This window comes from Dermacentor andersoni, chromosome 5 (assembly GCF_023375885.2).
Source record: "Dermacentor andersoni chromosome 5, qqDerAnde1_hic_scaffold, whole genome shotgun sequence".
Taxonomy (NCBI): Eukaryota; Metazoa; Arthropoda; class Arachnida; order Ixodida; family Ixodidae; genus Dermacentor; species Dermacentor andersoni.
Window position 1 is genome coordinate 58,090,845 of NC_092818.1, and position 25,139 is coordinate 58,115,983.

Consider the following 25,139-nt stretch of genomic DNA (forward strand, 5'->3'; position numbering starts at 1 on the left):
CAGAAGTAATTTACCCTATGTTGTCATTGGTGTCAGTGTTTGTAAGCTTCTTGTGATATGACTAATAAAAATTGGGTCCCTCGATTAACCCCCTTTCTTCTGGTTTCTTACATAACGAGGGTGTTGAATTCGGCAACGTTGATGCCTTCATGTAGCATGTGTGGGTTTATTGACCAGTTGTCTTCACCCAAAAAGATCACGTTCTCGTGACGCCTGCGACAAAAAGGACGTTCCACGTCCGTTGCCAAGGTCTGTGAGTGGTGGCACTAGCTAACACTCCCAGGGTTCTACTAGGGCACATAAATGCCCAAGAAAGTGGATGTGGAAAGGACGCCGCGGTAGCTCAATTGGTAGAGCATCGCACGAGAAATGCGAAGGTTGTGGGTTTGGTTCCCACCTGCGGCAAGTTGTTTTTTCATCCACTTTAATTTCCATTAATTTATCGTTTCTTTCTTTCATTTATTAAGCACATGTAATTTCCCCTATGTTTTCCTTGGTGTCCGTGTTTGTTGGATCCTTATGGTAAGAATACTGCCCAGTGATCTGGTGACTGTTGATGCACATAGAGCACCGGGATGCAGAGGCACCAAGTTTGGACCTTGTCGATGTTGTGACGTGGCTAATCCTGAACTTTTTGCAAATTGACCTCGATGAAATGGCTACCTCAGCAGCAGAACTGGTTATAGTCGACGAGCCATCGCTAAAAATCGGAACTCGAATGGTGTAGGAATCATGCAGTAGATGTAGAGTTGCTTGCTTAACGACGCAAGTTCGCCAGTAGGGCTTCTTTCCAACTCCTAAAAGGGAAAGCTGCACTTGTGGCTGGCGAAGACACAGCAAACGACCAGGCGAGCTCGCTGCAGGCGTGAAATCGGATGAAAGAGGATCGGTAGGAGTCTAGAATACAGGAAAACGCTGCCGCTGGTCAACTTTTCGAGTGAGAAGCAATGCGTTGAGACTAGTGTCGACAAAGGTGCTGGAAATGATTTCTAAGGGTGTGCGTGGCGGCATAGGTACTGATGGGATGTTTCCAGGGGTAGCAAATTCTTGCAGCTCTTGAAGGGCATCGCGGTAGACCAAGAAAGACTCTAAGCGCTTGAGCTTGAATCTTCTCAAACACTCTCAAACTCGCCTTCCGAGTGCTGGGCAGCACCGGAGTGCGTTAACGCTAGAAATCCGAGGGTGCCCATGGTTTTCTAGCGATGGTTCTTAAACTGTGACTGGTGGACAGGAGTGGATAAGATGCATGGGGGCTCCAAAAAAAGTCGCGGTCGACAATTGTCCTTAAATGCCAATTGGGTTTTTTTTTTTGTGCAAGATAGGCTGGCCAATAATATACACACAATAATATACACAAATGCCAAACATGTGGTAAATTGTTTAGCAGGGCTCATAGTCTAACTGCACATTACCGCACGCATACCGGCGAGAAACCCTACAAATACGAAATATGCGAGAAATCATTCGCGTACAATTCAAATTTCCGTTCTCATCAACGGATTCACACAGGCGTTAAATCCCGTATCTGCCAAATATGTGCTAAACCATTCAAAAGCAAAGCGGAACTTAAAATTCATCTCATATCACGCAGTGATGACAGACCTTTGGTTTGCGACGTATCTAATGTCTCCTTTAAGCGTAACTCACATCTCAGATATCACCGCCAAAGAATTCCCGAGGTTAAAATGCAGTAGGAGTGCAAGCAGTGTGGATTTCGGTTCGCAAAGGAAGAATACCTCCACGCACATCTCTGCCAGAATAGTAGGTGCAATTGTGTGGAGATACGTTTAGAGATGCATCTGAACTGATTGCCCATCTCGTGATGAATACAGCATTCGAGTCGTAAAATTGTGACGTAAGTGGCCGAAGGGGCACAGTGGCGCAAATGAGGTAAATGGCCCACCATTTTCGCACATGAACGTGACCATGAAACCATGCAAGGAAATAACGCTGACATTAGCCCACAAGGGTAAGAACTAACCAAACGCATCGTCTGGATAGACGGCCTTCTTCAAACGTTTAAAACTGCTAAATGAAATGGGAGACTTAAAGTATTGCACTTATTTTTTTGAAATTGCGAGACAAAATGTCTCCAGCAGAGTATGGGATGCTTGAATGTGATGTATGCTGCAGGCCCTGGCTAGAAATCACTGTTTGCAGAACTACGTTGTTTGCGAAAGTATCTTTAGCAAACTCATTTCTAAACAAAGCATAATGGGCTGCAATTTTATGTTTCGTGCTACTAGAAGGTTGAAACATTCGCACAAGATCCTTGACACCTCGTTTTGTTTCGTGTAAGTGTTTTGACAGTGTACTGGTAAACAAGCTTTACCTCACTGTGCTTTTATTCATTCTGCAGTTCCAATAGAAGGCAGCTCCACTCATTAGGAACCAATTAAAAAAGGAAACACTGTTTTTTTCGACTAAAACACTAATCTCTGATAATGATTGAGGTCTTTAGGCCTTGCTGCCTTTCAGAGACTGTTTTTACGACAATATAAAGACATAGGAATGGGGAAATTTATTTCCCTTACAAACAGTTAAATACACGTAATTTTTGGGTTCGCTCTGTGGGTTCTCTCTATTCAGGTGGAACCTCTGTCAGTCTTAAAGTGCAGTTTTTTATTAACTTGCAAGTCATCTCTTTTGACGTGCGCTGCACTCTAGTTACAGGTGTGAAATTTTTTAGCCTGATGTGACAAACTTATCCCTGCGAACAATGACAGGACGATTGAGACGTAGTTTTTACTTATATTATTGATCCGCGTACTTCTATATATTTTTGCTGTGAACGCGTTTCACCGAATAACAAATGTTAAGTTACAGCTCAGGGCATGATGCACCAGCGTGTATCAGAACATTCTGCAATATTCTCGTCGATTCTATCTTTTTCCTATCTTATAGTCGAGCCTTTTGTAATCAAATTGCACGTGCAACGAGAATACACTTATGCATTCTGGGAGACACGCGAGTAGCAACGATCACGCTGTAATCCTGTACGAATATTGGGAGAATGGCCGACGCTACTTAATCGCAAATTATTTGTTCGACGATCGACTCATGCGCCCGGCACTATCTTTCTGCCCGAATGTAACTTGTTTTGTTGGTTCCGGTTCGCCCAATAAAGTGTCTTTCATGAAACGTGGTTCTTCTGACTGCGTTGTTCAATATCACTACAATGCGACATATCGTAGATGTGCTCCGTGGAGACATATAAACCCTACCAGCAGTGAAAATAACATGAACGTTGTAATGACGAGCGAGCTAGCCGCAGGCTACGACTACCGCCAGAGCACGCACCTCTGCACGAGACGACTAGGAAGATCTTGGCCCAGACAACTGCCGCAATGAGAGTGCCCATGTCACCTGCAACGACGTATGCTGCAAAAGCAAAGGAAGCCCTCGATCAATTGCGAATCACTGTTTGGAGATCTGAAAAGTTGGCCGCAATCCTACTATGAACCGCTACGTTTACTAATTGAAACTGAGACAAGGTGCGGTTTCGCAGCTTACAGTTTTGTACGCTATGTCACCGATTACAACATTCCCACGAACACACACGAGCGTCATGCTTAAGGAGCGGGCTGAAATTTAACGAGAACACCTTGGTATCCTGGGTAGAAATCAGCTATTAACTATGCCACGTCTATCCGCACATGTCAGAGATGAAAGCGGTTTTCCTCATTTGCGGTTTTGAAGCAAGTTCTTTGCGCCGGATCAATACGCAAATCGGCCAAGACCATTACCAAACTCCTCACGGGAGCCACGGGCATCGAAAAGACGTTGCAACTGATGTGTTGTCGGAGCAAACGCGAATTGCTCCGACACCACATAACGTGCGTGCCTCGACGGAGCGTAGCGGGTGAAGGGAACACCTACCGCCGAGCAGACACGCGAGGCGTTTCGGGAAGGAAGAGGGGTTCGCCGCGACGCAATGTCACCTTCCTTCTCGGGTGCCTAGCTGCGTTCTCGACACGTTCCTTGCCCGCCAGCGTCCTCACTTCGCCTCTTTATTTGCTATGAAGAAATTAATACATAAAAAGCAGAACATAAATTTGCAAGAAAAACGTTCGAAGTAGTGTTTCAAACCTGCAATTCCATGCTTAGAAATGGAGTGTCTTGCCCACTGAACTAAACCAGTAGCTCCAAGATAACAGGCCCGTGCACTATGCATTACGATGCTAGGCTTTTTGGACAGAAATTTTCATTGCCAAGCCCGGCGTGAAAAAAGCTGTGACGTCAACCTCAATGCAGTTTACTCGGGGGCGTCCCCATTAGATTCCATGGTAGTAAGGCAAGGTAGTATAATGTCACGGATCAAAGTTCACCATGTTTTGGCTATCTAGCAGGCGTTGCCCATACGTGTCAGCGCACTCCCTTCCCCGTGACGAGTTCATAACACGAGGGTTCACTCAGCGACGTTCAAATGAACATTAATGCTTTCGCATTCACAAATTGCAAGCAGCGCTTAGGTATTGTCGGATATTTAAAAATCGCCATATCTAACTTGACGTTATGTAAGCGAGCTTAGCACAGAAGACGCAGTGGCATAATTTAGGGCTTTTATTATTGATGCAGAAAACTTTGTGGGTGTCCAAGCTTCGTCTTTAGATCGAAACGCGACAGCATTCAAAGGTTCCTGACTTATTCTCACGCTTCGCGGCAACTGCAACTTATGCAAGTGTAATGTTTACCGGAAAACGCTGGCGGTGAATGCTATGCACGAAGAGGTGCCTTCTGGTAGAAACGCTGCCTCTTGTGTGAGCCGATCCCGGAAGTTGCGCACAGCCACGCAAAAAAAAAAAAAAAAAAATATGGGGTTCTTGTTATATTTTGGCACGTTTACTATTTCAGTTTTAGAATATTCAACATGGCAGACATGCGCTGTCGGTGTTCACGACATTTGTTTGTGGGCTAACAATCTCAAAATTCTGAAGAATAATCTTGTTAGGAAGGTATGACAAGGTGTGAGCAACTTTAGTGACAGAACGGTGTGGCACTATGAGCCACATATACAGTAAGTCATACAGCAAGGCGTGGTATGTACATGTACTTCAATATGTAAAGAACGAAAGGTGGTTAACCGAGGGGCCCGCATTTTATTAATCAGAAGTAGGCAACAAACGACGATACCAAGGACCACATAGGGGAGGTTACTTTTGCTTACTAACTGAATTAAATAAAATAATTAGTTCTTGGAATTGAAAGTGGATGAAAAAGCAACTTGCCGCAGGTGGGGAACGACACCACGTCTTTGCATTACGCGTGCGATGCTCTATAACATACGAGAATTTTCGCTCTTGGGGATGCCGGTGCAGGACGCCGACGCCAACAGCCCATTTTCTGCCATGCGTGAGGCCCTTAACGCTGTCGTGCTAAAATTTATCTTTCCACAAATGAAATACAATACGCAAAAGACGGGTCACCTGGGCGAATGAACATGGCGAAAAGACGCAAAAGAAGCGAAACAATGCACGCTGCATACTTCGTCGATAGCCAAGCAAGTAAAATATTATCAAATCAGAAAGAAATGTCATACAGTAGCCGACACAATGGCATGCTGAAGAGCAAGCTGGCGAAAGTTTCAAATACAAAGGTTTATGGCAACAGATATTTTTGTTTATTCGCGGGCAGGTCATCGTAATGGGAACTTTTGGGTGCGGTAAGTTTTTCCTTGACAACCACTAATTTTCCCACCTAGATTGTATAAACGATGTTGAACACGCTTAGCAAGCATCAACTTTGCGGCAACCAAGAAGAAGCACCATTATCATTCATTTTCCAAGTAAGATATTGCACAAATAAAAGTATTTGCTAGACAGTGTCACGCAGCGGCAAAAGTGTTGTGAAAGTTGAGTTAAAAATTTACTTACGAGCTGTACGTAATTAAGTGTACAATGTCCCGATAAGCTTGAACTGAACCTCAATGTTTATTGACAGATTTACTTAGAAAGCATTGAATGTACTAAACACGGAAATAAATGCCCTTCCGTTTAGCATTTGGAGCACATATTCCTCTACGAATGCTACATACTGTCACGTATATCCTTTCCTAAAGGTACTAGCAAGAAATCAATTAGTTGGAGCAAAGCGAGAAAAGGCACGTAGGACAATAGAAGTGAGCAAATGCAAAACGCTTCACTCCTGTTATCCTACGTGCTTTCTTGCTCTTCGCCAGAAGTTATGCAGCACCAACTTGCTCACCTGTCTGTTTTCTTGAGGAAATCAATTACTGGACTACACTTGTATCACCTAATGAGCCTCTGTGGACTTTCTCTATCACATGCATTGCGCATGTAGGCTGCTACCCTTCTGAGAGACTGTTTATCTTCTTACGCTGCAATCACCCTGTGGCGAGACATTTCACTCTTGCTTACGCAACAAAAACAGATATAAATTACTTATCAAGTTAACGTTGTCTGAGTCTCTAGTGTGTTAAAATCGCCTCATGATGCTGTGTATAATGTATGTTCAACTGGCACAGCTACAGAAAATACAGATAGCAGACTGAGGCGCGATGTATAACAAGCTCAAAAACCATAGGCGGTCCGCGCCGCAGGGCCGATAGCAGAGATTGCAGTGCAGCCTTCGAGTCACTGAATATTGACCATCTTCGAGGTTGTTCTTGGCTGACGAGACGAAGTACAGCGCGAAGGGCTGCAAGTTCCGCGGCCATCGGTGTCGTTGGGTGACATGTCTTGAAACTGATGCTAGAGAATGCCGCAGCAGTCAGCAGAATCGTAGCCTTTGGTAATAAAAAAATTACGGGGTTTTACGTACCAGGATCACTTTCTCATTATGAGGCACGCCGCAGTGGAGGACTCCGGAAATCTAGACCACCTGGGCTTCCTTAACGTGCACTGAAATCTAAGTACACGGGTGTTTTCGCATTTCGCACTAATTCGGACGCCATGGCCCGGATTCGATTCCGCGACCTTGTGCTCAGCAGCCCAACACTATAGGTGTTGTAATCATACGCTAGTTAAGCCTAACTTAGTTTTCCTACCTTCTGCGCTACGAGGAGCGCTTCGACGAGCACCAATTTCTTCCCAGCAAGATGTTCTCTTCACTTTGAGGGAAGCATAAAAAAAAAGTAGCGATGTCATCCGATAAATGCATTTTTTTCGTATTAAGTGAGGTTTAGTTTGGGCAAATCATTTGGCGCAAAACGAGAATGGGTAATCGGGGTGCCTCTGCTGGAGTACAAAAAAACACATTAGTGTCAAGCTAGTGGCGGACCCTAACGTCTAGTTTTTGTCCAGATATGCGGTATCATTTTAATCGATACACCGAAGTGACAAATGTTTAATTAGTTTCCGTTCTTCTTTTGGCATTGAGTACGCACGCGCGGTGATTCAACAACGTGTAGCCGAGAATGCACGCCAGTTACAGGACATCGAAAGAGCAGCCATGGCTGAAGACAGTAGCAACGAATTCACGCCTCTTGACTTAAGCATGAAGGACAAAACAGCACCAAGTACAAGCCGTGACGGCACTCAGGACACTTCATCTACGTTGCGCGCATACACAACGTGAGCTCTACCGCTTGTAAATCTTTTTCGTTCAAAACTGTTACCCTTAGACACGACCCATATATTAGCCTTTAACATCTGTACATTTGTTCCCACCTGAAACGGGTCTTTTTTACAGCCGGCTTGAGCTTTGAAATCGGTTGCTTTCATAGATCAAGACGCGTCGATGCTAGAGTGGTGCGTAAATATTGCTATGTTCAGCGCAAGGTCAGCGGTTTAGTGCTCAGGATCAGATTTTTCAGAACATGAAGCGAAAGTATGCTTACAGACAAAAATATTTTCCATTGATGTATACTTCTTGCAATGCACACACGCGATGGAGTGCTATAGGTTGAAGTCCCGGGAACAAATCCGGACGGCACCACCGTATTTACAAGAAAGCGCAGTATAAAAATGCTCTTGTTTACTTGCATTTAGGGGCTCCTTACAGAACCCCGATGGTGAAAACTTTTGGGCAGTCCGCTTAAATTTGGTATGCGTTTTATCAGGTCATGGCTCTTGCACGAAAACCTCGGAATTAGTTCTAACCGCGGTGAACAATTGGTGTGCCGAACCAAAAGTGTTTTCTGCACAACTCGTCAAAGTGCGCAGGAATACTGTCATTTGCCAATTACCAAAAGAATGGGACAAAGTTGGTACTGACCGCTTAAAGCATTACTTTACTAAAAAGTAGGCCCCGTGCATGAAAAGTCGCTACTTGGTTTAAAACGATCGTTCTTCCCTTTCATCTGTTCCTTAAAGGCAATAAATGCGCATTAGAGGAAAGCACACTTTTGCTGCTTGGAGTTGTGTGGCTAGAGAAGGTATGTGTTTCTGTTTTTATTGCTTTTTGAAACCTAAATTTAGATTACTTAGTTCAATCTCTTTTTAAATTAGCAAACTTGGGTAAGTTAGTACCCAGCGATAAAGAAGTGCGAAGTCATGGTATTCTACGGCAACCTTTACCATTTGTGAACGAAAGCAGTTGCACGTCGCATTTCAGCTATATTCTTGCTAAGAATTGCATCAGTCTTAGCATATTTTTCAAGCGTTCTCAGAAGAATCTTTGTCGTTCGAAGAATTCTTATATAGGCACCAGCGCGTGACATAGAAGGAAACGTTGCATAGCTTGAAAACAAACATTTATAAACTGCGTTCTAATTCATCATTACTTCATTCGAACTCGTCATTTTGTTCGTAAGTATTCAAATTATTACTTGGCTTAGAGGCAGAAACCAGCTTGTATTCCTCAGAGCTAGTCAACTAAGCTTATAATTTCAAATATTACCTCAAGTTCGATATATTCCTCATAGCTGCCTGAGCCATGAGTCATGATTGTAATTTGCATGACAACGCCACATTCACCACGGCGTTGCAGAAACGCATCAGGGAGCCACAAATACTAATTATTCTAACATTAGCGCTGGTTGCATCGTAATATCAGACACCATCTGCGGAGTGTCATTGTAATACTTCAACCTGTTTCATTGATGCAGAAACCCTTTCAGAGATGTTATTCCGAAATTATTGTTAGGATTCTGACACTGCAGCAAGTGCCGCAAGAATTTTCCATAGCAAACTACATATGACACGTTGCAAGTACTTCGACAGGTAAACTGACAGTATTTGTGCAAGTCAAGGCGCCGTTTCGTCTAAGTTGGATGAGTGCTCTCCACCATGTATTGCCCCGAGTGCGCCGTTCATATTATGCCAGCCAGCATTAGGGTATTTATTGAGGACGAACCATTGCGAGTAGTGCATTTACAAAACAGGACTTTGCTTTTTCTGAACTTTGGTTTTATAAAAGATAATTTCACCTTTTTTTGTCACAGCTTGTACCTGTCTTACCACTACTTCATTATTTGTAGGATTTCTGACGACGCCTTGCAGTACCAGAGGAACAGGCAGCACCCACCCACGACCGACGAGACTTGCAACGTCGATGGTACGTAGGCGATTGTCACTCGCCTTTACCACAAACATGGCAGATAGCCGTTACGGTTACCATGGATGCGGTACATTTATTGCGTATAAAGATGCACTTTACCCGCGCCACCAAGATGGTTTCCGCATCAGCCAGCTTATAACTGTCCTTACTAAGAATTTTTTGTTTCTTTCATCATATATGCAAATTCATGCGTAACCTATGCAGTACAAATTTTTGATGGAATTTGTTCTTGAATAGGTGGGCTGGTAAAGCACGCTCCTAGATCAGGGCACAAGCTGAGACTGCATTCTATGCAGTGATTATTTCACTCGTAAATGGAATCATCGCTTGACCATTGGTCTACAATTTTATTTGCCAAGCAGAATCTCAGTGGGTTTGACCTGCTAGCATCTTGTTAATGTCTCCCTTATACCGATCAAGCTGGATGACAAAGCAAGTGCTTTGAGGCGAATGCAGAGTGTGATGTGCAATTAGTCCGCCCTTTCAGATGTCTATACCGGAGGGTCGTAACGGTGCTCTACCGTTTTAGGAAGAGTTTGAGAATTGCTCACCAATAGCACGTTACGAGCAGAAGACATATTCTCCTGCGGCCGAATTCAGAAGTTACAGCGCACAATTTTGGGCACCCCAAAACAGTCTATAATCGAGCTCTTCGTTCTTTATACCAAGAAAGCCAACCCACAGCCGCAGAATAAACAACCTTAAAAAATTATTGAAAATACAACGTAAGGAGAAAGAAATAATGGTTATTTTGCGCTCTGTTGCATAAATTCTTATCATATATGCCAACTATGCGCTTTTGAAACTTAAACATTATTCGTATTGAATTAGTAACAATCACAGTAACCAACGATTTCCAATGAGTGTTCCATTACTTGAAAACTGAAACGCTTTGTTAACTACAAAAGTTACGGCATACTGAAACACCGGCATTTTTCTGAATGCTCTTTTTTGTAAGGTGATTAGCTTTCCTTGGATGCGTCAAGCATTATTCGTTCTGCCCGCATCTGCGCAACCTGTTTCGCAGGCCTGGCGAACGTTGCGACTTTAACGGCACAGCTAAGTTGAGAATACCAGACAATAAAAAATGAGCTCCTTAAATGGTGTTATGATATCGCCTTGCATTTCATTCGAAGTCAAAGATGGAACTCAAATGTTTAGTTCCGGTGGGTAGGAATCGGCGTATAATGTTTTCTGTGGCATACCAAGGCATAGACACCAAGGCATGTGGGTGTAGTAGTGCCGTCATTATTCTTAGCCTACTCCTCCCCCGCTTTCATATTTTAAATAAAGGCGTATTTGACAATACGGCGTGTCCCTGCAGTTTTTATGCTATTTGCACTGGCGTCGATGGCCATCCTCAGGAGGTTTCTACTGTAGCCTCTGCCTTTCAGGTCCTTTCCTGTTTTCCTTTTTCTTTAATTTCACAAAATTTCTGCGTATTTAGAGAAAATGTGCCACTGCCTAAAATCCTTGCAGCGCTATCCACACAGCCCACAATTTTAACGTACTTTGACGCTTTCCGTTGCACCTTTTAGTGGCATTTACCCGTGAATTATTACTTGCGCATTTCTTTCTAGGCTAACGTACTGTCTGCAAAACGACGCTTACATATGCGCATTGAGCACATCTTTCTGAAAGTTGTCCTATAGTCTATTTATAGACTATGCAGGAACACTGGCGAGGACAGCCGTTTTAGCGCTCGTAAATAGATGCTAAACACGCAGTGCTTACAGCCGTTGCTTAAGAAATTCAGCTACAGGAGTAACCAAATGGGTATCGGAAATTCAGTATCTGAAAGGCGAGTAAGTTTTTGGATGACACAGCTATCTGTAATAAAAGGACAATGAATTAAGGGCAAATGTTGAAAATCTAAAATACCTCTGTAGAAATGCGTCCTCTCATTATGTCGTCCTCTGCGTCAGGCTATGTCTGCTGCTCGTAATAGTTGAACAATAAGCAATAACTTCTTGAGGCATCTAATGTGCTTATTACTTGATAATACAGAATATAATGGGTCAAGGGTTTTGCGCCCAAGAAAACTACGTCTTTTTTCACTTCGAGCCCTATTGTGTTCTGCTCGTGGTTCGAGATAAAACGTGATAAGATTCAGAAGAATTCAACACTGCACAATCTTTATCGTGTTCGGCTTCCCCATCGCCACGAAGCTCTTGCGTGCATTCAAGACATAATTGCAGGAAGAAAAAGCACAGTGTATGGAAGCACTGCAGTAAAGTTCCCCTACCACTAAAAACTTCTTGTCAAGTGCCTTAAGCACGAAATATCCATTTCTCATGAATGGCTCCGGCACTACGGCAAATGAACACATTTACTATACCTTTATGCCATATAGGTGCCACTGACAATGGCAGCACAAGTTGCCAGCCCCTGGGGTCCACCAGGAACATCGATAACGTAAACCCCAGCACAAGCCGCGCTGGCATGGAGGAAGCATCAGCCAGTTTCGAAGACGGCGCCACGTAAGTTCACATTTAGAAAAGCTCCATTACAAGGGAAGTCAGAGACGACAGGGATGGCTACCAGTGTAACAATCATGCCCCTACTCGGTAATTTCTCCTGGGGAGGGCTCGCTCTGATGGCTGAAACAGGCACTGCGTTGGCTGTTTTGAGCGTTCGGCCGGCGCGGCAGGCTTTGGCAATCTTCATGGTACCAACAGCGCGACCCGAGATCGCATGGCACTCTGCACGCCCCATGCCACAACCACGAAGCTATACAAGGTCACCCAATATTCCAAGCTGTTAACACGCCGCACTTGGCGGTAGACTTGCAGGTTTGTAGCCTGCTTACTCACTCCCCGTTACGGAAAATCTAAAGTTTGTGAAGGAAAGATGCTCATCGTAGCCGAGGCTAACGAAATGAAACAGGGTTTTCCTGTTTTCCTGTAATATTCCCGTAAGAATAACGCTGGCACTGACGCACTTGCGCGAGAGATAAATGTTGCAAGAACTTAAATGAAAAATATCAGCAGTTGTTCAGACAATATTGTGTCGGCGTAAGAAAGAAGCTTTCGCGCAGGATCTAGTATCTAAATACGTTAGAAAAGAGATATCATTGTGCTTGGCAACACACCGTACATGTATTGAAGCTGGTGGCATTTAAAGGAATGTGATATCATAACTGAAGCAGTTGCATTTTAGATTCGTGAAATACTGGAGAAAACGTTGAGAAACTCAAGTAACAAAATTACATCTTTAAAACTCAGCAATGATAACACCGCCACGATTCAATCAACTACTTCAAATAACACATTGCGGGCGCTCAAAATTCACTTACTACACACCGCTATGAAATTGTCTGTTTTATGGGTAGATCATTCGCCAGTATTCGGACACATTGTATCGATTTCAAGAAAATTGCAAAAAATATAGAGGAAGTTGCCCGCTTAGGATGCTCCACCAGATGTAACCAGTTTGACTGCGATATATATTTTTTTGTGTACTTAACTTTGTAAACTCTACCCCGCAGGGGCGTCTGCGTCAGCAGCCATTTGGTGTGTTGCGATGCCGCATACCCGGGAACGTAGGGGTTGGACCCTCCCGCGTCTAACCGTGCGCGGCTTTGCCGTATCCAAGGAAAAGGGGATCCTTGGGGTTGAGTCGATGTAGGATGTTTGGACCTTTACGGCCCCACGGCGATGGCAACATACTTCTTTGGTCTCGGCTTCATGTAGACGGCACCCCGGCACTGACCCACCCGGGGGAAATCGGTAGTTGCCTTTTCCTGTCCCCCTCTCCATTCTGCGTCTTTCTCTCTTCCTTCCAATCTTTCCTGTCTTCTCCTCTCTTCTGTTTACTGCCGATTTTCCGGGCAGAGAGCGTTAACTTTGTGTGGGTGGCAAACCTTGGGTATACCCGCCGTGGTTGCTCAGTGGCTATGGTGTTAGGCTGCTGAGCACGAGGTCGCGGGATCGAATCCCGGCCACGGCGGCCGCATTTCGATGGGGGCGAAATGCGAAAACACCCGTGTACTTAGATTTAGGTGCACGTTAAAGAACCCCAGGTGGTCAAAATTTCCGGAGTCCTCCACTACGGCGTGCCTCATAATCAGAAAGTGGTTTTGGCACGTAAAACACAATAATTTTTTTTAAACCTTGGGTACTCCAGATTGGGTATATTATCACCGTACAACTGGCGAGGGCTTTCCTTACTCGTAAGACTTGCTCCGTCGCCATGTTGGGCTTGTTGGTGGGTGGTTGGAGCTGCTGCCGAACTCAAGGCCCCTATATGGCTTCTAGTAAACCACTTTCCCTTGATCGCCCCCTAAAAGAGGGCGCATCGATGCAAGGTTTCAATTCTTTTTGAAGAACAACCAACGACACTTCCCTAAGTAATTAGCAATCCACAGTGAAGGCAACAAGAGCGTGCGTAAGTTCTCCCCATTCTTGGTGGCGAAATGCCACGCAAACACTATAGGACCTGGTTACAAAGCCACAAGGATGTCCAATGGAGACCTGCTCCTTGAATTGAAGGATAAAACTCAACATTGTAAAATTAATGATTTGAAATGCATTGGCGATGTAGCAGTCACTCTGACGGCACATCGAACCATGAACACGAGCCGCGGAGTAATCTCTGCAGACGACTTCTTGGACGTTAGTAAAGAAGACCTGCTTGAAGGTTTCCAGGACCAAAATGTGATCAAGGTAGAAATAATCCTAATCCATAGGAACAATGAACCACTTCAAACAAAGCACATTGTACTAACCTTTGGTACCACCCGCCGTGGTTGCTCAGTGGCTATGGTGTTAGGCTGCTGAGCACGAGGTCGCGGGATCGAATCCCGGCCACGGCGGCCGCATTTCGATGGGGCCGAAATGCGAAAACACCCGTGTACTTAGATTTAGGTGCACGTTAAAGAACCCCAGGTGGTCGAAATTTCCGGAGTCCTCCACTACGGCGTGCCTCATAATCAGAAAGTGGTTTTGGCACGTAAAACCCCATAATTCAATTCAACCTTTGGTATTAGTGTGCTGCCTCGTACATTGGATGCAGGCTATATCAAAGTACGTGTTAGGCCGTACATCCCAAATCCTTGACGGTGCTTTAAGTGTCAGAGGTATGGGCACGGATCTCAGACATGCCGAGGAAGGCAGTCTTGCGCGATATGCAGCTCGAACGATCATCCATCAGACACTTGTGACATATCTCCACATTGTGTGAACTGTGATATTAGCCATCCAGCCTACTCCAGGACATGCCCTAAATGGAAGAAAGAAAAATAAATCATTGCACTAAAAGTCAAAGAAAATACAACATTTCACGAAGCAAGGAAAAGTCTTTCATACTTAAATCACACAAGCTTTTCCGAGGTGGTGCGACGGGAGGCAGCATCACAAATGCCTCGAGAATCTACCGCGGTCACTGATAGTGGTCCGGTAAACACTCCGCCTGCCCCCTGGTGCCAGCAACAAGTACTGCTCCATCACCATCGAAGTTGGGCCTGCAGATTTCGGTTCCGCAGGTGCCCAAGCTAAACCGAATTCAACGGCCTGGGACGCAAATCTCAGCGCCTAGTTCACGATCCTCCAGCGCCTCGGAGAAGGTTATGGAGGTCGATCAAAATCCCCGGCGTCATCGACTGCCAAAGATAAGCGCTCTCACGAGCGCGCTAGAAGAGATGAAATACCTGTAACTGCTCAAAGAAAGGGACCGCTATCTAAACGGTTACCTTCCTTGTATACATATCTATTTATCTTTAACACGTGCTCTTGAACACAGACAACCAAAATTCTCCTCGATATGGCTACACAAATAATTCAGTGGAATGCCAGGGGCCTATTTAAGAATGTAGATGATGTCAAAGATCTAGTAGAGGAATATAAGCCACGACTGTTCTGTGTTCAAGAAACTCATATAAAGTCTACACACAAGCACTTTCTTAGACAGTACATAATTTTACGTAAAGATAAAAATAATGTTAATTCTTCTTCAGGTGGAGTGGCTATCACAGCCCAAAAGTCAGTAGCGTGCCAGCATGTATCACTCCAGAGTTCATTTGAAGCAGTGGCTGTTCGGGCTATGTTGTTCTATTTGCTCCATATATATATCACCTGATGAACGGTTCGACAAAGCAGAATTTGAAAAGCTGATTGACCAGCTTCCCGAACCCTATATAGTAATCGGAGACTTCAATGCTCACAGTAAATTATGGGGTGACTCAAGATGTGATGCGAGAGGACGGGCAATTGAAAAGTTCCGTCTTTCATTTGGAGCCTATCTATTTAATAAGACAGGGCCAACTTCTTACAGTCCTACAAACAACACGTATTCGTGTACAGACTTAGCCATAGGGTCAGCATCAGTTCTTCCATACCTGGAATGGAGCGTTATTAGTAATCCATATGGGGGCGATCACTTCCCAACACTCCTAGAAACAACAAAGTGGCGCGATGGACCAGCTTACCCCAAAAAGTGTAAACTTCGTAGTGCAGACTGGTCGAAATTTAGAAACCTATGAGAAATTGTCCTTGGAAGATGTTGACCACCTACGTGTAGAGGAACTCACCGCCTAAATCACTGAAGATATCCTCTATTCTGCTAAAAACTGCATACCTCAGTCCGGCACAGATAAAGTCTATCTAAAGTCAAGACACCAAAGAAACGCCAGAAAAAAGCATGGAGTACATTTTCACGCTACCCAACAACAGAAAACCTAATAGAAATTAAGCGGTGCAAAGCAAATGGCCGCCGTGTCCGCCGAATATCCAAAAGCGAAAGCTGGACACGCTAAGTATGTTCCATAAACTCATACACGGATGTTAGCAAAGTGTATAATAGGGTACGTAAACTAAAAGGACAACGCGCAAATCGTTTTCCTCTCATTGCTGGCTCCGGCGATACGATAGAAGATCAAGCGCAAACACCCTTCGTGAGCAGTTTCAGAGGGTATCAAACTCCGACAATTATATAGAAAGGTTCTTAGACCATCAAAAAATAGCTGAAAATATTCCTCTGCGTCCAAACAAGCTGTCATCAGAAGGATACAACAAACAACTAACATTCCATGAACTCAAGCTTGCCCTAGGCTCTTGTGGCAGCTCGGCTCCACGCTCTGACATAATAACATGAAATAATCAACAATCTGCCTGGTGAGACCGTAAATTGTATCTTAGGTCTTTACAATAAGATTTTTGCAGCTGGTCATATACCGTCATCTTGGAAGGAGGCAATAGTCCTGCCAATACTAAAGGACGGCAAAGACCCTTCCTTAGTTTAAAATTACAGACCAATTGCACTCCCAAGCTGTTTACCTAAAGTATTTGAAAAAATTATTAACCGTCGCCTTGTGTTCTTTTTGGAATACAATAGTATCTTGGTCCCTCACCAATCTGGCTTCCGAAGAGCAAGGTCTACAACCGATAATCTTGTTCTCCGTGAGTCATATATACGTGATGCATTTGTACACAGCCAATACTGTCTATCTGTATTGTTTGAACTTGAGAAGGCACATGGTACTGCCTGGCGATATGGTATTCTGCAACACCTATCGTCCTATAGAATTTGTGGTTATATGCTCAACATCTTGCAAAATTACCTATCTGAAATGTGAATTGGCAATGTAGTATCGTGCACTTTGGTTCAAGAAAACGGCGTGCCACAGGGAGGAGTGCTAAGTTGAACATTTTTCCCAATTAAAGTGGACTCTCTCCCCTTTGATATACCATCGATGGTGTCTTATTCTCTATGTGGACGACATCCAAGTCAGTTTGAAATCTTGCAATCTGTCGATATGTGAACGCCAGATACAGTTAAGTGTTAATCGGCTCTCGATAGGGGAAGACGAAAACGGGTTTAGATTCAGTGCAGAGAAGACTACCTGTGTGCTGTTTTCCAGACGAAGAGGGGTATGTCCTGACCCATGCATTACGATGAATAGAAGCCTGGTAAATAGAAAAGAACAAAAATTTCTTGGCGTAATCTTCGATAGTAAGCTAAGCTTCATGCAACATATAAAACAGTTGAAGCTGAAATGTCTAAAAGCTATGAACATTTTAAAGATTTTATCTCACCAGTATTGGGGAAATGATAGGCATTGTCTCCTATCTCTATTTAAATTCCTTGTGTTGTCACGCATAGACTATGGATGTATTGTTTGCCAGTCAGCTTCAAAGACAGCACTTAACCTACTCGATCCTATCACTTGGGTACCCGCCTAGCACTTTGTGCCTTTCGTACAAGTACTGTTCAAAATCTCTATATAGAGGCGTATCAGTGTCCACTGGATTATCAGCGCACATATCTCTGAGTCACCTATGCAATAAGAACGATGTCGCTAAAACAACATCCATGCAAAGCAATAATAAATGATCAGTCCGCAAACCAATTGTATTTCAACCGGCCGTCTCACGCCCCGCCGTTCCCATTCGCAGTAAAGTCTGTTGCGGAACAACTTGCAATAGTTTTCACAGATCTGCACGAAAGTGACTATGCTCAATCCCTCCCACCTCGGGAGCAATGTCCAGTCACCTGTGACTTGCCCTTTACAGAGTTTAACAAGAAGAGTTGTCCAAGTAGCCTCATCCAGCAACATTTCATGGCTCTTGAAGACAAGTACAGATCTATTGCATTTTTCACTGATGCTTCAAAGTGTGCAAATTCCGTATCATGTGCAGCCCATGGCCGAAACTTCTCCAACTCGAAAATGTTGCATAAACATAGCAGCATCTTTGCAGCGGAAACGTACGGTATTCTGATCACTATTGAGTATATAGTACAGCACAATACAGAAAAGTCTCTAATATACACAGATTCTTTAAGCGTTCTCACAGCCCTGTCCTGTCGCAAAGCAAGCCGAAGCCCTGTGTTAAACAAGCTCCTTCAACTAATTCGCATAGCGTATAAAGAGCACCTTGTTCTTGTTTGCTGGGTGCCAGGCCACCCTGGCATCGCAGGCAATGCAATGTCGGACAAAAATGCTGGAAGAGCGGCGCATCGGGATACAATTGATGTAAGCTGGGTACCTGGTGTAGATATGAAACCTGCGGTACGAAAGGTGCTCCATTATGACTGGCAAGCGGAATGGGACAAGGAAGTTGAAAATAAGCTGCACCTGCTTAACCCCCAGTTAACCAAATATATCCCACCGAATCTCCAAAGACACACCGAAGTCACCCTGGCACGACTCAGAATAAGACGCCCTTGTGGCACACACAAATACCTCTTGACTTCAACTGACCCACCGACATGCACACGCTGCGGTGATAACTTAGCCGTCCTACATGTCCTCATTCAATGTCCCGAACTTCACCGAGAACGAGTAGCTCATTTTAGGGAACTCTACACACACCATATACCCCCCATCCTTCGATGTTCTTATCAGAGGCTGCACTTTTTAACTTAAAAAGAGTGCTTAATTATCTTGCACAAGTTAACTTTATAGACATCATCTTATATCATCCTAACCATGAGAATGTGCCTTACAGGTGAGATAAGGTCGGATGCACAGAAGTGTGTCTGAGTTCTCGCTCTTCTTTCGTAAGCCAGAATTGTACAGCTAGGGACTCGGCCAATCCACAAGTATTTATCATCTGTGCCTGTAACCAATGAATTTAAAGCCTTATGCTTATCTTAGTATTTATTTTAGATATAATGCACAGGTATTTGTAGACATATCTTGTGCGTAGGCCTCTATAAAGCTTTTATTTTAGGTCATATTCCTAAACTCCCAATTTTACTAAACCAAACCACATGTCCTGCCGCGTTTTTGGCCTAAGATGCCCTAGCGCCAATAAACTTCAACCATCATCATCATTATCAACATTGTAAATTCTAAGCTTCTATTGTTTTTAAGCTTAGCGAGTTGATAATTTTTCCCACTTGCAAGCCTGACTAAAAGTTATGATGGATAATTTGCCGCAGTTTAACTGTCCCTATCGAACGAAATTTCATTATTTGATAGTTGTAATTCTAAATAAATAATCTGGTCTTGATGCCGGCCAAACTGGAATGATTAGAAACTACGTACAAGGTAACACCCCACGACTCGAACCAAACTATAACATTGCCTGAGCCATGTGAACAACCGTAACAAGAATAAATTCATATAAGCAAGCAAAAAGCACATTACCGCAAGAATGGCGACCAATGCTCATCTACTACTTGGCGCAGACATTTCAAGTGAGCAGCAGGCTGTACAAAAGACACGCTGTACGCGCTGTCCCTGCTCTATTGCCCATTGCATTTTTCTTCACTAAACGGTAGAAAAGCTGTCGCATCAGCATTGCCTTAGCTCAACGCTTGCAGCGTTCATTACCTTATTGAGGAAAAAAAGAAAATACTTACTTCTTCGGTAGCATATTTCATCCATTATACATGAAAACACTGAAGTATGTTATGTTTCTGCGCTTGCTACGTATAGGGGGAAATGATTATGTGTGTGTCGTTCTCATGATGCCTTCCGCAGGAATGGCGTGGAGTTCGAATGCGACTCAAATATGAAATAACTTCCTACAAACAATGTAGGAAAACTTGAACCCGGCAGTTTTCCTTCGTATTCGATATGTAGGAATTGAGTTAAGGCGTGAGATGTCCGACGGGGAGTCATTCCACCTACACACGTCTGAAATGACGCGAATATTTTGCCTTTGCGCAACTTCCATTTCTTATATCGAGAGCCTCAACTGGCTAGTTGCAATGGCTTAAACCCGCAAAAAAGCGCCTCAAGTGAGAGCAAAATATCATCATCAGGAAGGGCTCACACCCCATAAGCAAGCAAGTAATGGCTGAATATGAACCAAGGAAAGAAACGAGCGAACGAACGAGCGACGGAAAAAAAGAGCGCCAAAGAAAACAAGAACGAAATCACCTTTAGGGATGCATTATTTTCCCACATGTGACGTTGAGGAGATCAACCTACAGTCCCAAACGTTTACTTCGTACGGCAGCTCACTATGTCTCACCCGTCAGATCGTACAACTTTAGGCATTACCACGCATGCAGGAGGCTTTCCTCTTCAGGTCTTAGTAGAGTGTAACACGCTGCTGAATCTTTCTACCCTTCCTAGCGTACAATCTGTCCTGAAAAATTCACCGACCATTACTACAGCCCATAACGTGAAATTTGAGAGCAGCTGTGTACATGTTTTTATTATGCGATATATTCAGGCAAATATTTTCAGAGATACAGATAGCAGAGGCCAAACGCGACGGCTTTTGTAAATGACTGATCGAAGGATCTAGTGTAATAGCTGGTGCTGTGTGGCTTCCGTAAAAATCCGCGCATAAACTCAGATTGGAAAACAATTGCAGACCAATACAATCGAAGCAAGCAATTAAAACAAGCGAAAGCCAGAACCCACACAAGCTGATCATAGCACGATATGAGCGCTCTGGCTGAGATCCCATGCTAGTACGAAACGAGTGGTAGGGCGTCCGCAGGAAACCAGTCTTCCGCGCTCATGTCACTGAAGGGGCAGCTATCATTGGTCTCGGCCTCTCGACCATTCAAGGCTCATCTTCTGCCGCTCCGCATTCGCTCTTTCATCTTTCGCTCTTGTGCTCGTTCGCTCGGCTACGCCGCCGACGCTCGCCGCAAGAATGGGTCATGAAGAGCTGCGCCATAAAACGGAGACGTATTTTACCCGACGCAAAACAGTCTTTCTGAATGCCAAATGTCTCACTACCAAAAGCACGCTTCTGGACTTTTGCCTGAATACTCCTTGTGAGCGTGTTGAAGACGGAGTTGTATTTTCAATACTCAGACGGGCTAGTTTTTTAACTTACCATCACTAAGAGATATTTCTAAACTCCTGCACCTGTTTCATGTACGAAACGCGATGTATTAGATAATGCAAGGCTTCTTTTCTGCTTGCCACTCGAACGAGGAAAGTTCGTTTCCAGTTTAGCATCACAGGCCACCGAAAGCACCACCGTTCAATTTCTGCCAATATAGAGCCCAAATCGAGCGCTAGATATCAATGCAGCAACTTAGCGCCAAGAGCGAGTCGCCTTACCATTCACGCGCGATTTTTTTTTTTGTCAAACACTCAGTTGGTCAAAATGTGTTTTTCTCGTCCCATTCCAAGAGTGAGCCATTTTGAGCTAATTTGACCGTATCCTTACAGGAATGCTACTGGAACCGGAGGAATGGAACAGCAAGACTCCTGCGGTGTCAGAGCAAGTGATCAATCGTCTGTCAAGGAGTCAAAACACAAATGTGAAACATGCGGCAAATTTATAAGATGGGCTCATCATCTATCTGCACATTACCGCACGCATACCGGCGAAAGACCATACAAATGTGAAATATGTGCGAAATCATTCGCGGACAGGTCGAATTTCCGTAATCATCAACGGATTCACACAGGTTTGAAACCCCATATCTGTCAAATATGCACTAAACCGTTCAAAAGCAAAAGGGAACTTAACAAACATCTGAAATCACACAGTAACGACCGACCTTTCGTTTGCGACATATGTAATTTCTCCTTTAAGTGTAAATCGCATCTCCAAAGACACCGCGAAAGATTTCACGAGGACGGAACACCGTAGGAGTGCACGCAGTGTGGATTTCGGTCCACAAAGAGAGAAAACATGGACGCACATCTCTGCCAGAATACTGGGTGCTAACTGTGTGGAGATTCATCTAGACATGCATTTGAACGAATTGCACATCCCGTGACGCATACGGTGGGCAGTCTTAACAGTGTGACTAGTGCGCAAATGCAGTAAATCGCCCATGGGTTTTGCATATGAACGTGACCATGCACCCGTGCAGGAAAAAATAAGCGCTGACATTCTCCCGCCGGGGTGATAAACTAACCGGACGCATCGTGTGGAGATGCGGGCTTCTTTTGACGTTTAAGACTGTTGAGTGAAATGCAAGGCGTAAATGATGCAGCTTGATTTTTCGAAATTACGAGAGGGAACGTAGTCTCCAGCAGAATTTGGCATGTTTGAATGTCGAAGTATATTGCAGCTCCTGGCTAGAGCTTATTGTTTGCACAACTATGTTGTTCGCCAAAGTAGCTATGGCGAACTCATTCCTAGACAGACCCTAATGAGCAGCAAGTTCGTGTTTTGTGTCACTAGAAGGTTGAAACATTCGCACAGAATCCTTGACACCTGGGTTAGTTCTGTGCAAATGGTCTGACTGTGTATAGTAAACGAGCTTTGCCTTATCATCGTTTTAATTCTGCATTGTGAATAGAAGAGAAGACCTCTCATTAGGAAACATTTTAAAAGAAGGCAGTTTTCTTGTCAACTAAAAAAAAATATCTGCCAATAATTGAGGTCCCTAGGCCTTGCTGCCTTCGAGAGACCGCTTTTACGACAATATGTAAACGAAAACATGGGGACATTTATGTCCCCTAAAAATTGTTCAATGCACGTAATGTTTTGGTTCACTCTTTGGCTCTTGTATTCACAGCGAAGATTTTTCTTCTTTATCACGCCGATGAGAAAACTGAAACTGAATTAGACTGAAATCACATGTAGCTTCACAATATACGTTCTACCAAAACGAATATTTTAGTTGTTGTGTTAATTTTGAACCTCTTTCAGTTTTAATGTGCAGTTTCTGATTCCTTCTGAAGTCGTCCCTTCTCCCTTGCACTCCATTCTATTACAGCTTTAGAATTTTTAGCCTGATGTGACAAACGTGTCCCTGCGAGCGAGATACAGTTTTTAGTTACACTATTGACACGCTTAGTTCGTATGTCTTCTTGCTGTGAGCGCGTTTCACCGGATGTCATCTCATTGCATGACGCGCCTGCATGCATCAGAAGTTGCTCAAAAATTCGGTCTTATTTTTGGTATTGTTCAATTTTTATCACCAAATTTCACGCGCAACGCGAATACATTTGTGCATTCTGGAAAGCACGCGAGCACCAGCGATTCCGCTGGAATCTTCTACGAATATTGTGTGAACAGCCGACGCTTGATGATCGTAAATCTCTTGTTCGATGATCGATTCATGTGCCCGGCAATATTTTTCTACCCGAACGTAACTTGTTTTCTGGGTTTCGGTTCGCCCAATAAAGAATGGTTCGTGAGTGATGGTTCTTGTTACTGTGTTATTTGTCGTATCTACAACGCGACATATCGTAGAGGACCTTCGTCGTTACTGATCAAACCCTACCAGTCAGGAAAAATATTGGAGGACGCTTAAGCTTCACCTTCGACAGTGGAACGCTATAGCGTTATCGCACCCCGTTCGCACTGCCCATTCGCACACCCCGTTCGCACTGCCGCAGGCTACACCTGCCGCTTTAGTACGGACCTTCGCCCGAGAAGACCAGAACGATCATGACCCCGACAAATGCCAAAGTGAGAGTGCCCGTGTCGCCCGCAGTGATGTGTGCTGCAAAGCCAAGGAAGCCACCGATCATTAGCGGATCACCATTTGGAGATCTGGAAAGCTGGCCGGAAACCTTTGGAAAACCACGATGTTTAACATTTGAATCTTTGATGAGCTGCAGTTTCACAGTGCATTTCTGCATACATTCACGAGCGTCATGCCCAAGGAGCGGGCCGAAGTTGAATAGGGATGCCGAATGAGAACACCGTGACCTTCAAGGCAGAAATTCAGCCACTTCGACCTACAAATGTCCGAGAGGAAAGCGTTCTTCCGCGCTGCGGTTTGAAACAAATGGTTTACACAGGATAGATACGTGAACCAGCCAAAACCATTGCAATATTCCTAACGGAAGCCACGGGTATTGAAAAGATGTTGGAATAGCGCACTTAGCAACATCGTCGCCTGGTGTTCCCGCTGAGGTGAAAAATTCAAACACAATAAGCCCCGGCGAACTCCAAAACACCCCCATGACAGTTTCACGCAAACTACTTAACATGTTCTCTTCGATGCAGCTGAAGTAGCCGTAATTGCTGACATCGTCTGAGGGGAGGTCCAGCAGCCATTCCTATTCCCTAAATTGCTGCATCTAAAGCCTGGAGTGAGTACCTACCTCACTGTCTTCAGACGTCTGCGTCCCCCATCGCTCCTGCACCTGACGAGTGCTCGCTCTGCTGCTACTGAGAAGCCGGACACATCTATTGCTTATACCCTTACCGTGAGATGATACGATCTTTTGCGCTCAACTGTTTCCGTTCACAGCAACATTGTTTGTGACTGTTTGGCTGCAACTGAATGGAGACCCCGCCGACTGTGCCGATCGCAGTCGCCACGGCACTGCCTCTCATTGAAGCATCCAGAGTACACTGGGCTAATACGTGAGTGATATGTGGGTCCATATCCGGTAAACTAAACACAGCAACCTACGGATGTGTGGTCTCAATTCTATCAAGTGCCCAAGGTCCGCCGCCGCCAAAGCAAGATCTGTCTCCACGACGAAGAAACGACGTGCTGTAATTTCAACGAAGCTCGAAAGAAAAAACCCCGCTGCCAAAGATGCCTGACGACACCACGGAAAAGTGGGACAGTGCCATGAAGCCATGATTATACACCTCGAAAAGAATCAACAGACTATGAACCAACAACACAGATGTTGTCGCCGCGTAGTGGCCGCTTTAGTGGTCAGAGGACCTGACTACTCCATCATGAATCAATACTTAACCGCACAGTCGTTGACAGTTATGACTACATGGCAAGGACCCCAAATCCGAGCAGCTGGAGGTCACCTAACAAGGACGACGGGAAGGAGCACGTACGTTGAACACAAGGGGTGCTAGACACCCTTGTGTCGCAGAATTATCTTTTTT

At 44.4% G+C, this 25,139-nt stretch overlaps 1 non-coding gene across 1 annotated transcript; it reads left to right on the forward strand.

Moving 5' to 3' along the window:
- The first annotated feature begins 332 nt into the window (after nucleotides 1–332).
- TRNAS-AGA (transfer RNA serine (anticodon AGA)) lies at nucleotides 333–405 on the forward strand. Its single transcript has one exon. It is a non-coding gene; the product is annotated as a tRNA-Ser (tRNA).
- The last annotated feature ends 24,734 nt before the right edge of the window (nucleotides 406–25,139 follow it).